The 12090-nt window shown below is 50.5% G+C and overlaps 1 long non-coding RNA gene across 1 annotated transcript; it reads right to left on the bottom strand.

Moving 5' to 3' along the window:
• Positions 1-1730: 1730 nt before the first annotated feature.
• LOC135415263 (uncharacterized) lies at positions 1731-2721 on the bottom strand. The gene is made up of 3 exons (XR_010431031.1): positions 2245-2721; positions 1933-2078; positions 1731-1894 (listed from the first exon to the last, which is right to left on the bottom strand). It is a non-coding gene; the product is annotated as an uncharacterized LOC135415263 (long non-coding RNA).
• Positions 2722-12090: the final 9369 nt, after the last annotated feature.

Genomic DNA, 12090 nt, shown 5'->3' with positions numbered 1-12090 from the left:
GGGAAATTCTGCGAAAAATGTGGGGAAATGGGGGAAAATGGGAAAAATTCTTGGAAAATATGGAAAAAATGGGGGAAAATGGGGGAAAAAGTGGGGGAAAATCTGGGAAACTGGAGAAACATGGGGAAAATCTGGGAAAATGTGGGAAAAATATATGGAAAATCTGGGAAAATGGGGAAAAAAGTGGGAAAACGTGGAAAAATGGGGAAAAAATCTGGCAAAATGGGGAAAATTGGGGGGAATCTGGGAAAATGTGGGAAAAATCGGGGAAAATGGGGGGAAATGGGAAAAAAATCTGGGAAAATTTGGAAAAATTGGGAAAAAATCGGGGAAATTCTGGGGAAAATGGGGGAAAATCTGGAAAAATAGGGGAAAAACAGGGAAACATCTGGGAAAAACCTAGAAAAACCTGGGAAAATGCAGAAAAATCTGGGAAAACGGAGAAAAATGCGGAAAAATATGGGAAAAGGGAGGAAAAATAAAAAAAAACCTGGGAAAATGTGGAAAAATGGGAAAAAATCTGGAAAATGTGGAAAAAAGAGGAAAATGCAGGAAAATGGGGGAAATAGGGAAAAATGTGGGAAATTATTGGAAAAATGAGGAAAAATCTGGGAAAATGCGGAGAAATGATTAAAAACCTGTAAAAAATGGGAAAAAATGGGGAAAAATCTGGGAAAATGGGAACAAATTGGTAAAAATCAAGAAAAATTAGGAAAAATGGGGAAAAATGCAAGAAATTTTGGGAAAAATCTGGGAAAATGGGGAAAAATGGGGAAAAATCTGGGAAAATCTAAGAAAAATGTGAAAATTCTGGGAAAATGGGAAAAAATGGGGGAAAACATGGGAAATTCTGGGGAAAATCGGGGAAAATGGGAAAAAATGGGAAAAAAATACCTCCCAGTAACACCAGTAAGAGCCCAGGGCCCCTCCCAGTAACACCAGTAACACCACTAAGAGCTCACGGACCCTCCCAGTAACACCACTAACAGCTCAGGGACCCTCCCAGTAACACCAGAGAGAGCTAAGAGACACTCCCAGTAACACCACTAACAGCTCAGGGACCCTCCCATAACACCAGTAAGAGCCCAGTAAGAGCTCAGAGGGTGGGGGAGGGGCCGGGGAGAAGGGTTTTTGGGGGTGGGAGAAAGGCCTTGAGCATGGGGGAAGGGCAGGAGGGACCCCGAGGGTGGGGGAGGGGCAGGAGGGGACCCTGAGGGTGGGGGAGGGGCAGGAGGGCACCCTGAGATTTGGGGAGGGGAAGGAGGGATTTCTGAGGGTGGGGGAGGGGCCCTGAGGGTCCCTGAAGGTGGGGGAGGGGCAGGAGGGGACCCCGAATGCTGGGGAGGGGCAGGAGGGCCCCTGAGGGTGGGGGAGGAAAAGGAGGGTCCCTGAAGGTGGGGAAGGGGCAGGAAAGGACCCCGAGGGTGGGAGAAGAGCAGGAAGTTCCCTGAGGGTGGGGTAGGGGCAGCAGAGTCTCTGAGTGTGGGGGAAGGGCCCTGAGGGTTGGGCAGGGGCAGGTAGGGACCCTGAGGGTGGGAGAGGGGCAGCAGGGTCCCTGAGGTTGGGGGAGGGGCAGGGAGGGAGCCCGAGGGTGGGGGAGGGGTAGGAGGTTCCCTGAGTGGGGGGAGGGGCAGGAGAAAACTCCGAGGGTGGGGGAGAGGACCTGAGGGTCTCCGAAGCTGGGGGAGGGGCCGGAGCGACCCTGAGAGTGGGGGTGGGGCAGGAGGGGGGGAGGGGCCTTGGGGGGGTCCTTAAAGGTGGGGGGAGGGACTGAAGGTGGGTCCTTCCTTGAGAGGGTACACACCCACCCAAAACCCAGTAAGTCCCAGCTGAGCTCCCAGTTCAGGGAGGGGGAGAGGAGGCAAAAGACATGCCCACAGTGAGGCCACGCCCACTTGGAGAGAACACGCCCACCCAAAGAGGGGACACGACCACCCTGGGAGGGGACACACCCACCAGGGAGAGACCACGCCCACCTAAAGAGGGGACACGCCCACCCCCAAACCAGTAAGTCCCAGCTGAGTTCTGCCTTAACTGGTCCTTACTGGTCCCACCACCCCATTCCACGGTCCAGTGACCTGTACTGGTTTATAATTGTCTATCCTGGTTTATACTGGTCTATCCTGGTCCATACTGGTTTATACTTGTCTGTACTGGTCTGACCTTGATGGAGATGCTGAAGTGCCCCCAACCCCCTTAACAGGTCCTTACTGGTCCCACCGCCCTATTCCCCATTCCAGTCACCCGTACTGGTCCATACTGGTTTATACTGGTCTATACCGGCCCATACTGGTCTATACTGGTCTATACTGGTTTGTACTGGCCTGACCTTGATGGAGATGCTGAAGTGCCCCCAACCCATTTAACTGGTCCTTACTGGTCCCACCGCCCCATTCCCCGTTCCAGTGACTCATACTTAACTATACCGACCCATACTGGTCCATACTGGTTTATACTGGTCTGTACTGTTCTATCCTGGTTTATACTGGTCTATACTGGTCCATACTGGTTTATACTGGTCTGTACTGGTCTGACCTTGACGGAGAGGTTGAAGTACCTCCAACAGCCTTAACTGGTCCTTACTGGTCCCACCACCCCATTCCCCATTCCAGTGACCTGTACTGGTTTATACTGGTCTATACTGGTCTATACCGGTCTATACTGGTCCGTACTGGTCTGTACTGGTCTGACCTTGATGGAGATGGTGAAGTGCCCCCAACCCCCTTAGATCCTTACTGGTCCCACCGCCCCATTCCCCATTCCACTGACCCGTACTGGTTTATACTGGTTTATACTGGTCTATACTGGTCTGTACTGGTCTGTACTGGTCTGTATTAGTCTAATCTTTATGGAGATGCTGAAGTGCCCCCAACCCCCTTAACTGGTCCTTACTGATCCCACCGCCCTGCTCCCCATTCCAGTGACCCATACTGGATCGGTGGTGGCGAGAACCCCAGGAGGAGCCAGGCAGGGTCTTCCTGCCGTTGGATGAGTGCTGTGGGAGTTCAGGGCTGCTCACAGATCCAGATCACACCAGTGCATTTCCAAGAACACTGGAGGGGTCCTGGGAGGGTTGGAGGTAGCATCTTGGATTTTATTCGTGGAGCAAGACTGCCATCTAGCGTGATTTCTTCTGGGAGGGGCAGTCATTTTCGCAATGTGGTCTTCTCACTTGTCAGGCCTCTTAGCATCTCTGATTGATCTATCCGACCTCTAATCCCTAAACTAAAGGTTTAGGACCAGCTAAGATGTGTCTTAGAACTTCCCATTTGCTTAAACAGTTTTTAATTAACTTTCTTCTTAAACAGAACAATCTCTTATTAAAGAAGATTTCTGAGGCATGTAAGCTAATTTCTTGAAGATGGGTATACGATACACTCTCAGTTTCCATGTATCATCTGCATTCCCAAAACTAATTGTAGTCTTAAAAGAAAAGATGATGCCAAGAAAGCAAATCCCTTTGTTGATCAGGATTTTCTCTAAGAAAAAACTTCTGATTTACTAAGTCATTTAGAAAGGAGATCCTCTCTCATTTCAGTGCCATTGTGACAACATGGGGCCTCATGTAACACATGGAACACTGAACACTGCAGATATCCATGGAATCAAGGGGCCATTATGACACTCTAGGGTTCATGGAAGAGGGAGGCCCTGCAGAGAGACATCAAGTCAGAGGTTTGGGCAATCATCAACGAGAGGAAGTTCAACAAGGGGAAGTACCGGATTCTGTCACCAGGATGGGGCAACCCCGAATGTACGGAGAGATTGGGAATGACATGCTGAATGGCAGTGCTGGAAAATGGCCTCTGGGGTGCTGGTGGATGGCCAGTTGGCCAAGAGTCAGTGGTGACCTGACAGGGGCTCACCGCTCGGTCACACAAAGGTTTTCAGACACTAGTGTCTTGCACAAACAGAGAGACACACAGACACAGAAACTCACAGACACTCAGAAACAGACAGTTCATGACAGCTGTGGCACTATCTCCTGGGGCTCCTGCTGCCACGCCTGTAGCCTGGATACACAGGTGCATAAGAAGACAGAGGGAGAGGGAGAAGGGGAGAGTTTGAAGGGAAGAGTAGAGACAGAGAATGGGGTCTGAGATTTCTCTTCTTTCTCTCATTTCCTTCAAGTAGTTAGATCGTCTGGAGTGAAAACATATAAGACAGGAAGTACAAGATATGCAACCATTTTTCTCTATTCAGTGGTATTTCTCCAAGGGACCTGAAAAGGCTCTTGAGTGTTTTCTGGGAGGAAGAAGGAGGCATTGATGAAAAGCCCAGATACAGAGAGGAGGTGGCCCAGGCAGAAAGTGAGGACCACATAGCCGAAGTTCATGCTGAGACCAACCTGCCTGTTTGCTGAGAGGGTCAGAAATCACCTCCCTGTCCCTAGAGAACAGAGCTGCCAGAAACGACTCTCGGGGGATCAAAGGAATCAGGAGGGCAGAGAAATGAACTGCTCTTTCAGTGCCTGAACTGCTCTTATTGGGTGTCACCCTCACCACACTCAGAGGCACTCAGAGGCACAGCAAAAAGTTTCATTGTCTTTCCCATCTCTGTCACCTCTGTAAGTTCTGAGCGTTCCTCAATCCCCTAGTTCCTCACGCCCTGAGAACACACAATGCTGATCCGGCATACAGGGAGCCCTGAATGTGTTGCCAGCCTGGGAAAAACTGAAAGTCATGCCAGAGGCAGCCTGGAGGCAGAATGGGACGCATTATTAAAGTTAGTGAGAGGAGAGCTTGATAGGCTTGGGGCAGCTTTGAAAGGATCTGTCGATTTTCTTTAGAAAAGGAGAAATGTGGGAATGCAGAGACAGTCGAGATATCTTGTGGTGGCAGCAGGTACATGAGAAGACAGAGGGAGAGGAAGAGGGAGAGAGGTTGAAGGGAAGAGCAGAGACAGAGAATGGGGTCTGAGATTTCTCTTTTTTCTCTCCTCATTTCCTTACAGAAGTAAGATCGTCTGGACGGAACACATGTAAGACAGCAAGTAGGACATTTGCTATGATTTTTCTCTATTCAGTGGTATTTCTCCAAGGGACCTGAAAAGGCTCTTGAGTGTTTTCTGGGAGGAAGAAGAAGGATGCGTGGATGAAAAGCCGGGCTATACAGCGGAGGTGGCCCAGGCAGAAAGTGAGGACGACATAGGCGAAGTTCATGCTGAGACCAACCTGCCTGTTTGCTGAGAGGGTCAGAAATCACCTCCCTGTAACTACAGAGCAGAACTGCCAGAAACGACTCTCTTGGGGAGCAAAGGAATCAGGAGGGCAGAGAAATAAAATATTCTTTCAGTGCCTGGACTGCTCTCTTTGGGTGTCACCCTCACCAAGCAGCAGCCCCTGAGCCTCCCTCAGCTGGTGGCATTCTGAGCATTGGCTTTCTTCCCTCTGAACTCACTCAGTTCAGAGGGGAGAGATTCTGATGACTGGATTCTCTTTCGTGGACGGAGACATTGTCTGTGTTTGGGGGATTTGGAGAGAATGCCTGGAAGCCTTTTTGTTTGGTTTCCTTCCTGGTCAGCCCTGACTGCTGGCTTCAACTTGCCTGCGAGTTTGTTGCCAACCCGGACCTTCTGTGTGTTTCATCAGAGAGTCTCTGTGCTCGCTGGGAGAAATGGAGGAGCTTTTTGGGGCACCATCAACTGAGAACTACAGTGAGTCCTGTTGGGGGGTGAACTGCTTTTCCTTACCCCTTCCTTCCATGGGGCAGGGGAAAGGTCCCCTATCTTCTTTTTGGTTCCTCCCTCGACCCGAGACCACCCACCCCCACGACTCCTCTCCCGACGCGGTGACCGCCAGAGCCCAACAGCGCCCCCTGCCGACCACGAGAGGGTACTGCAGGCCCTGCGCCTTCAGCGATTCAACAGCGCCCCCTGCAGGCCACAACAGGGTACTGCAGGCCCTACATCTTCTACCATCCAACAGGGTCCCCTGCAGGCAACGACAGAGAACTGCAGGCCCTGTACCTTTAGCGATCCAACATGGCCCCCTGCAGGCCACGATTAGGACTGCGCTAAAGGACAGAGAAGTATTCAGTCAGACCTTTTTTTCTAGGACTACTGTCTTGTTTTTGTGTGTTGTGTTACTGTTTTTTCCAACATATATATATCTTTTAATAAAGGGTTCTTATTTCTTCTATTTTTTCCACACTTCCTCGATTAAAGTCCCTTAATTTTGAATTTACAACTGTTGAGAGAGAGGAGTTTGGTCTATCTCATAACTCATCTTCTTTAGCAAACATTCTAATCTCTTTAGACTAAGATATTTTTGGCACTCTGGGACTCTCATATGGGCAGGGGCTGTTCCTGGTCAGCTCTCAGTGCAGTCCTCCCCTCCCCAGTTGCAATCACATGCTCTGCTGCACACCAAATGCTGGGCTTTTGGGAGCTCCAGGGCTTCTTTCCTGCTGCGTCTTTCATATCTTCCCGTACTGTCCTCAGGTCTCTGGACTGCTTGCAGCTTCCTCCGGGAACACGTGTCTCCTCTGCCTCTCTGGCTTCTCTCCTGTCCCTCTTCATCTGCCTGGGAAGAATGCTTCTCTCCCAGGTCCCCAGGAAAAGGAGATGAGCCCTGCTGGGCAGCAGCCCAGGGTCTCTGGCTGTGACTTTCTCTGCTGGCAAAATGCACAGTGCAAGAGAGGAACGTGGCTCCAGCAGGGCTGTTGGATATCCCAACCCCAGCGGTGGCAATGACAGCATATTCCCTAGGGAATGTGCTGAGGGATGAGCAGGGAACAGGTGAAGACTCACGTGACTGTCAGGCACACGCAGGGAGTACATGGGGCAACCACCAGAGTGCTGCCTGCGAGTGGTGGGGCTGGGAGAGCCCTGGTTCACCCATCTGAAAGGGTAGATGAAGGTTTGGGGGCTTGGCAGATGGAGACCCTTAATCCCAACCCCTTCTCCAGTTCACCTCCAGAGCACTCATCACAATACAGGAAACATAGTGTTCAATTAGGTTACGTCTAAAATGGCCTTTCCTCTACAAAACATTTATGATGATGTGAAGAAAGATTGAATTATGATAATGGTAAGAGTAAGAGCATTCCAGTGGAAGTGCTACACCTCCTCAGGGTGCAAAAGAGACTTCTAGGCAAGTGGAGGGTCCTGAGGCTTTCACAGTCTTCCCAGGTGGAAAAGCATCATCAAGCTCACCCTCCCTATGCCTGTGTACTCCTGACATGGTCGTGCCCTCTTAGGTATCAGAGCAGAGATAACACATTTATAGGAAGGTGAGTAGTGTCCATTTGTACTGAGAGGATAATGAAGGATGTTCCTGCAACAATCCTTCCTGAGTCCAGGGCCACATGATTGGAGGTCTCACCTTTCTTACTGCTTTTGTCTCCTCTCTCACCATCTCTAATACTTGGTCTGGCGTGGCTGCACCTCGCTCCATCGCACTCTCTGCCTTCACAGCTTCTTCAGCACACGCTCAAGGTGTAGTGTTCAGATCCTTGACAAGTGACACTCCAAGTCTTGCGGACCCCTACTGTGTCTTTTCCACACTTAAGATAAGTCCAGAACCCTCCTCCTTCCCAAAGAGAAAGATCTTCATGAACAAGAGAATCGTGGTGCAAAGAAACAATGGCTCAGGGGAAGTTAGGGACACACATTGCAGCTGATTGCAGAAAGCCCAGACTTGCGCTGCGCTGGGCTGTGTATGGCCCTCGGCATTCAGGCATTCTGTCACATTCTGTCTGTGTAGGACTGAAACGCCATGTGTTCATAGGGGCGCTACTTTGCTCCGCTGTAGAAACAATTAACCGAGTTTTGCTGGAGAGATGATTGCGGGAAAGAGAGTTGGATTGGTGGAGTCACTGAATATTGTAAAGCTTCCGGGACTAAGTAAAGCAAAGAGAGAAAGAAAAGTAGGAAAGGGGAAGGACCAACTGCAGGAGTTCTCTGAAGGACAGAGAGTAAAGCAAGGAAACATGAACAGCTCAACAAAGAAAAGAGTGATGAGTGTTCCGAGGCAATGCTTTATGGAACAGAGGGAGGGACTGACAGGAGCATAGCTCGGGGGCAGAAATCTATGAAGAACCCGCCACGTAGGACGGCAGCCTTGAGGGACCTACACGGCCTCTCAAGCCGCTGCCCCGGCACCCATGGTCCGCGGCCGCCAGGCCTGCGCACCGAGCAGAACCGTGGAAAGCGCCGCCTGCCCCGCTCCCCACCAGCGCCACATCCGTCTCTCTGGTCCAGGCAGGCCACATCCTCTCTGCCTCCTCTCCCTCCTCTACCTTCCTCTCCCTCCCCTGCCCTCCGCCGACAATTCTATTCCGGGGATTGAGACCGGTGCTGGCGCCTCTCGGGCTCTCGTCGGGTGCGGGCTGGATGCAGATTCCTGGCAAGAGCGACCGCAGCGCCGCGGCAGTCAAGGCTCTGCACCGCAGAGGCGGCGGGGCCGGGCTGGGTGGCAGGGATGCTAGTTGGTATCGGGGAGCTAAAGACTGACAGGCCATGAGCTCCTTTCACCGCCATCGTCTCTTCCCTCACATCCCTCCTCTGTTGACACGTGGAGACTCCTGAATTGTCCTCCAGGACACGCTCATGTGAGAATGGTGGAGGGGCATGGGAGGCTGAACGTCCCTCCGGGCTCAGCACCGCGGGGTCAGCCTCCCCTGGCCTGTCCTGGGGAGCATCCCTGCCAGCAGCAGGAGAACTTCTGCTGGTGATAAAGACCATTTGAGGTTTTCTCGGGGGCTGTGGCACCAGTGCTACGGCGAGGCAGTGCATGGGAGAAGCACCTTCCCCAGAGAAATATTTGATATTGCATGGCATCTCCCACCTGCTTTGGACTTCATGGAGATGCAGTCTCCGTAAGTGAGCTCTGCTCCTCCTGCTCCTCTTGCTCAGAGGACCAGGGAACAGCCTGTCACACCTGAACTGGATGTGCTGGAACGAGCATATATGCAGCAAGTTTAGGGGCACCCAGAGGCACAGACAAAAATTTCATTCTCTTTCCCATCTCTCTCACCTCCATAGGACGACATGAAGGACAACAAGGGAAGGGTGTGGTCTATTCCCATGTGCACTGGAAAACCTAGGTCAGCTCCCCAGGGCATTCATCACAGACCTGACAATTACTCTTGGTTGGCACTCACAATAGAACCACTACTTCCAGCACTGGCTTCTCACCCAGACCACAGAAGTTCTTTACCCTTCCCTGGAGAGATACAGTGTGTCTCTCTTTGCATTGCACAGAAAAGTCTTGAGCACACACCTGGTCTTGGTGTGGGGAGATGACCCTGAGCAAGTACAAATGCCATCAACCTCCTGGGGGAGCCTTGAAGTTATGTGGGACAAAGAGTGTCTCTGTGTCACTTTGCAATTATGGTTCTAAACCCCGGCACAACCCCTGGATGCAGCTCTGGGACGTGCTTCTGTGGACAGAGCTCCCCGTGTCCATCCCTCAGGCCATGGGGCATCTCTGATAGTGACAGAGCAGGTGTGTCATGGTTTGAGATAGTACCGAAATCCAATTCCCTAGCTCCATCCCCCCTCCCACATCTCAACCTAATGTGAGATGGGTTTTTCCAGACAAAACACGCCAGACTCAAAGTGGGGGAAAGGGAATATATTACAATGACTGTACAAATAAATACCATATCACATTATACACATGATCACAACTATCTCTACCATGACATATGTATTTACAATGATCAGATCTCTTCTCCCCTCCAAATAAAAGTCCAGGAGGGAAAGAAGGACAGATCCCTTCCAGTCTCTGAGCAGCAGCATCTTCTGAGGCAGCAGTCTGTCTGTCTTCTCCACATGCAGCAGCTGATAGCTGGCTTTCTGCCAGCACTCAACGAGGGAGGTATCAAACTCCCCCGGCCCCATCGCCTCACAACCGAGGGGTCTTCCGTGGGCTTCGTAACCCCAGACAAGGTCGTTTCACCACGTCATATCACGAAGACACAGGGGGGTCTTCGTGACTGTCTGGTATCTTCAGGAGACTCAGCTCCTTGCTTGCAGGGCCTCTGTGCCCTGCCTCTCAGGCTGCCACCGTGGCAGCAGTGCAAGGGGGGGAAGAACCAAGGTCAACTCCCCCCGCATTCCATCTGGCCGTCCCGGTCCAGCTCTGGGACGTCTTTTGAGCTTCTTAGCTCCTCTCTCTCTGGTGCTGCATACTCCAAGGCTCCTCTAAAATAGGAGTCCATGTCCCTCTTCTCCAAGAGGGGTCTCAAGGGAGTTTTGGGGAATCTGGTATCAGTCTTACCCCAAACTCTGTCTCTCAGCTGCTGGCTCTCTTTCTCCTCCCTTTCCAGGAGTCTTCTCTCCGGTGCTGCGTGTTGTTTCTGTTGCTTCTTGGTCTTATCTCTGGCTCTCTGCCACCATTTCTCTGGTCAGTCCCGGCTGCTGCTCTGCGCCCATGGAGAAAACACTCTCCCAGCATAACTACAGGTACCTAGCCCAGCTTTATGCTGTTCCAGGTCCCTGCAGCCCCCCAGCCAGGGGCTGGGAGGGGGCCAGAGGCCCCAAGGGGCTCAGAACCCCTTCCTCGTGGCTCTACAACATGGCCACCACTCTTCAACAACCAACAACTACAACTCTTCTCTTCCGGTGAGTTTGTGAGATGTTGACATTTCTGCAGGAGCGCCCATTGGGTAGAATTTCAAAACTTCTAGGGGTTTCCACCCCTTGGGGTCTACCACTTTTCTCAGCCTCTGGGGGAAAACAAGGTCCAAACCACGACAAGGTGGCACCCCACAAGGGTTGAGGTGCATCCAGGCTCCGGGTGTGGCAGCAGGAGCCCCAGGAGATACTACCCCTGCTTGAAATAGAGAATGAAATAAAATATTAGATATTTAGCTATGAAGGTGTGACTTTGCAAAATGTAAAACTGCTTAAAAGTCTCTGACCGAACTGTGGGCAATTGAGATAAAAAGCTTAGAGAATGGGGAAGGCTTTTTAGCACGTAGAGAGGGGTGGGGAACCTGAAACTGCTTGAAGTGATAAAACTTTACGTAACTACTCTATAATGGTAAGAATAGGAGGTAAAACTAAGTGTCTATTTAGATAAAACAAACTGCAAAGGAGTGTATGCGTATTAACCTGTAACTGTTTGAAGTGATAAAACTTTACGTAACTACTCCATAATGGTAAGAATAGGAGGTAAAACTAGATGTCTATTTAGATAAGAAAGACTGCAAAAAGAGTGTGTGTAAAGATAATTTTGAGCTTGCTACTTTCAAACTGTATAAAAGGCTATGTTATTTCTTGGCTCGGCGGAGTGCACTGGGGAGAACACCTGCCCCTTTGCATTCCCCAGCCGTAATAAAGGTGCTTTTCAGATTGGCAGAGGTTTCTTTGAATCATGCTGCCATGAACTGTCTCTGTGTATATGCAAGGGAAGGACTCGTGTGTCTGAAAACCTTTGTGGCAGCGAGCCCCCACCAGCGCACCACTGACTCTTGGCCAACTGGCCATCCACCAGCATCCCAGAGGCCATTTTCCAGCACTGCTATGCAGCATGTCATTCCCAGTCTTTCCGTACATCAGGGGTTGCCCCATCCTGGTGACAGAATCCGGTACTTCCCCTTGTTGAACTTCCTCTCGTTGATGATTGCCCAAACCTCTGACATGATGTCTCTCTGCAGGGCCTCCCTCTTCCATGAACCCTAGAGTGTCATAATGGCCCCTTGATTCCATGGATATCTGCAGTGTTCAGTTTTCCATATGTTACATGAGGCCCCATGTTGTCACAATGGCACTGAAATGAGAGAGGATCTCCTTTCTAAATGACTTAGTAAATCAGAAGTTTTTTCTTAGAGAAAATCCTGATCAACAAAGGGATTTGCTTTCTTGGCAATTTAGGAATGTAGATGATACATGGAAACTCATAGAGAGTGTATCGTATACCCATCTTCAAGAAATTAGCTTACATGCCTCAGAAAACTTGTTTAATAAGAGATTGTTCTGTTTAAGAAGAAAGTCAATTAAACATTGTTTAAGCAAATGGGAAGGTCTAAGACACATCTTAGCTGGCCCTAAAACATTTAGTTTAGGGATTAGAGGTCGGATAGATCAGAGATGCTAAGAGGCCTGACAAGTGAGAAGACCACTCTGCGAAAATGACTGCCC

Source organism: Pseudopipra pipra, chromosome 5, assembly GCF_036250125.1.
Source record: "Pseudopipra pipra isolate bDixPip1 chromosome 5, bDixPip1.hap1, whole genome shotgun sequence".
Classification (NCBI taxonomy): Eukaryota; Metazoa; Chordata; class Aves; order Passeriformes; family Pipridae; genus Pseudopipra; species Pseudopipra pipra.
Note: the sequence above shows the minus strand (reverse complement) of the source record. Positions and strands in the feature narration are given on the sequence as shown.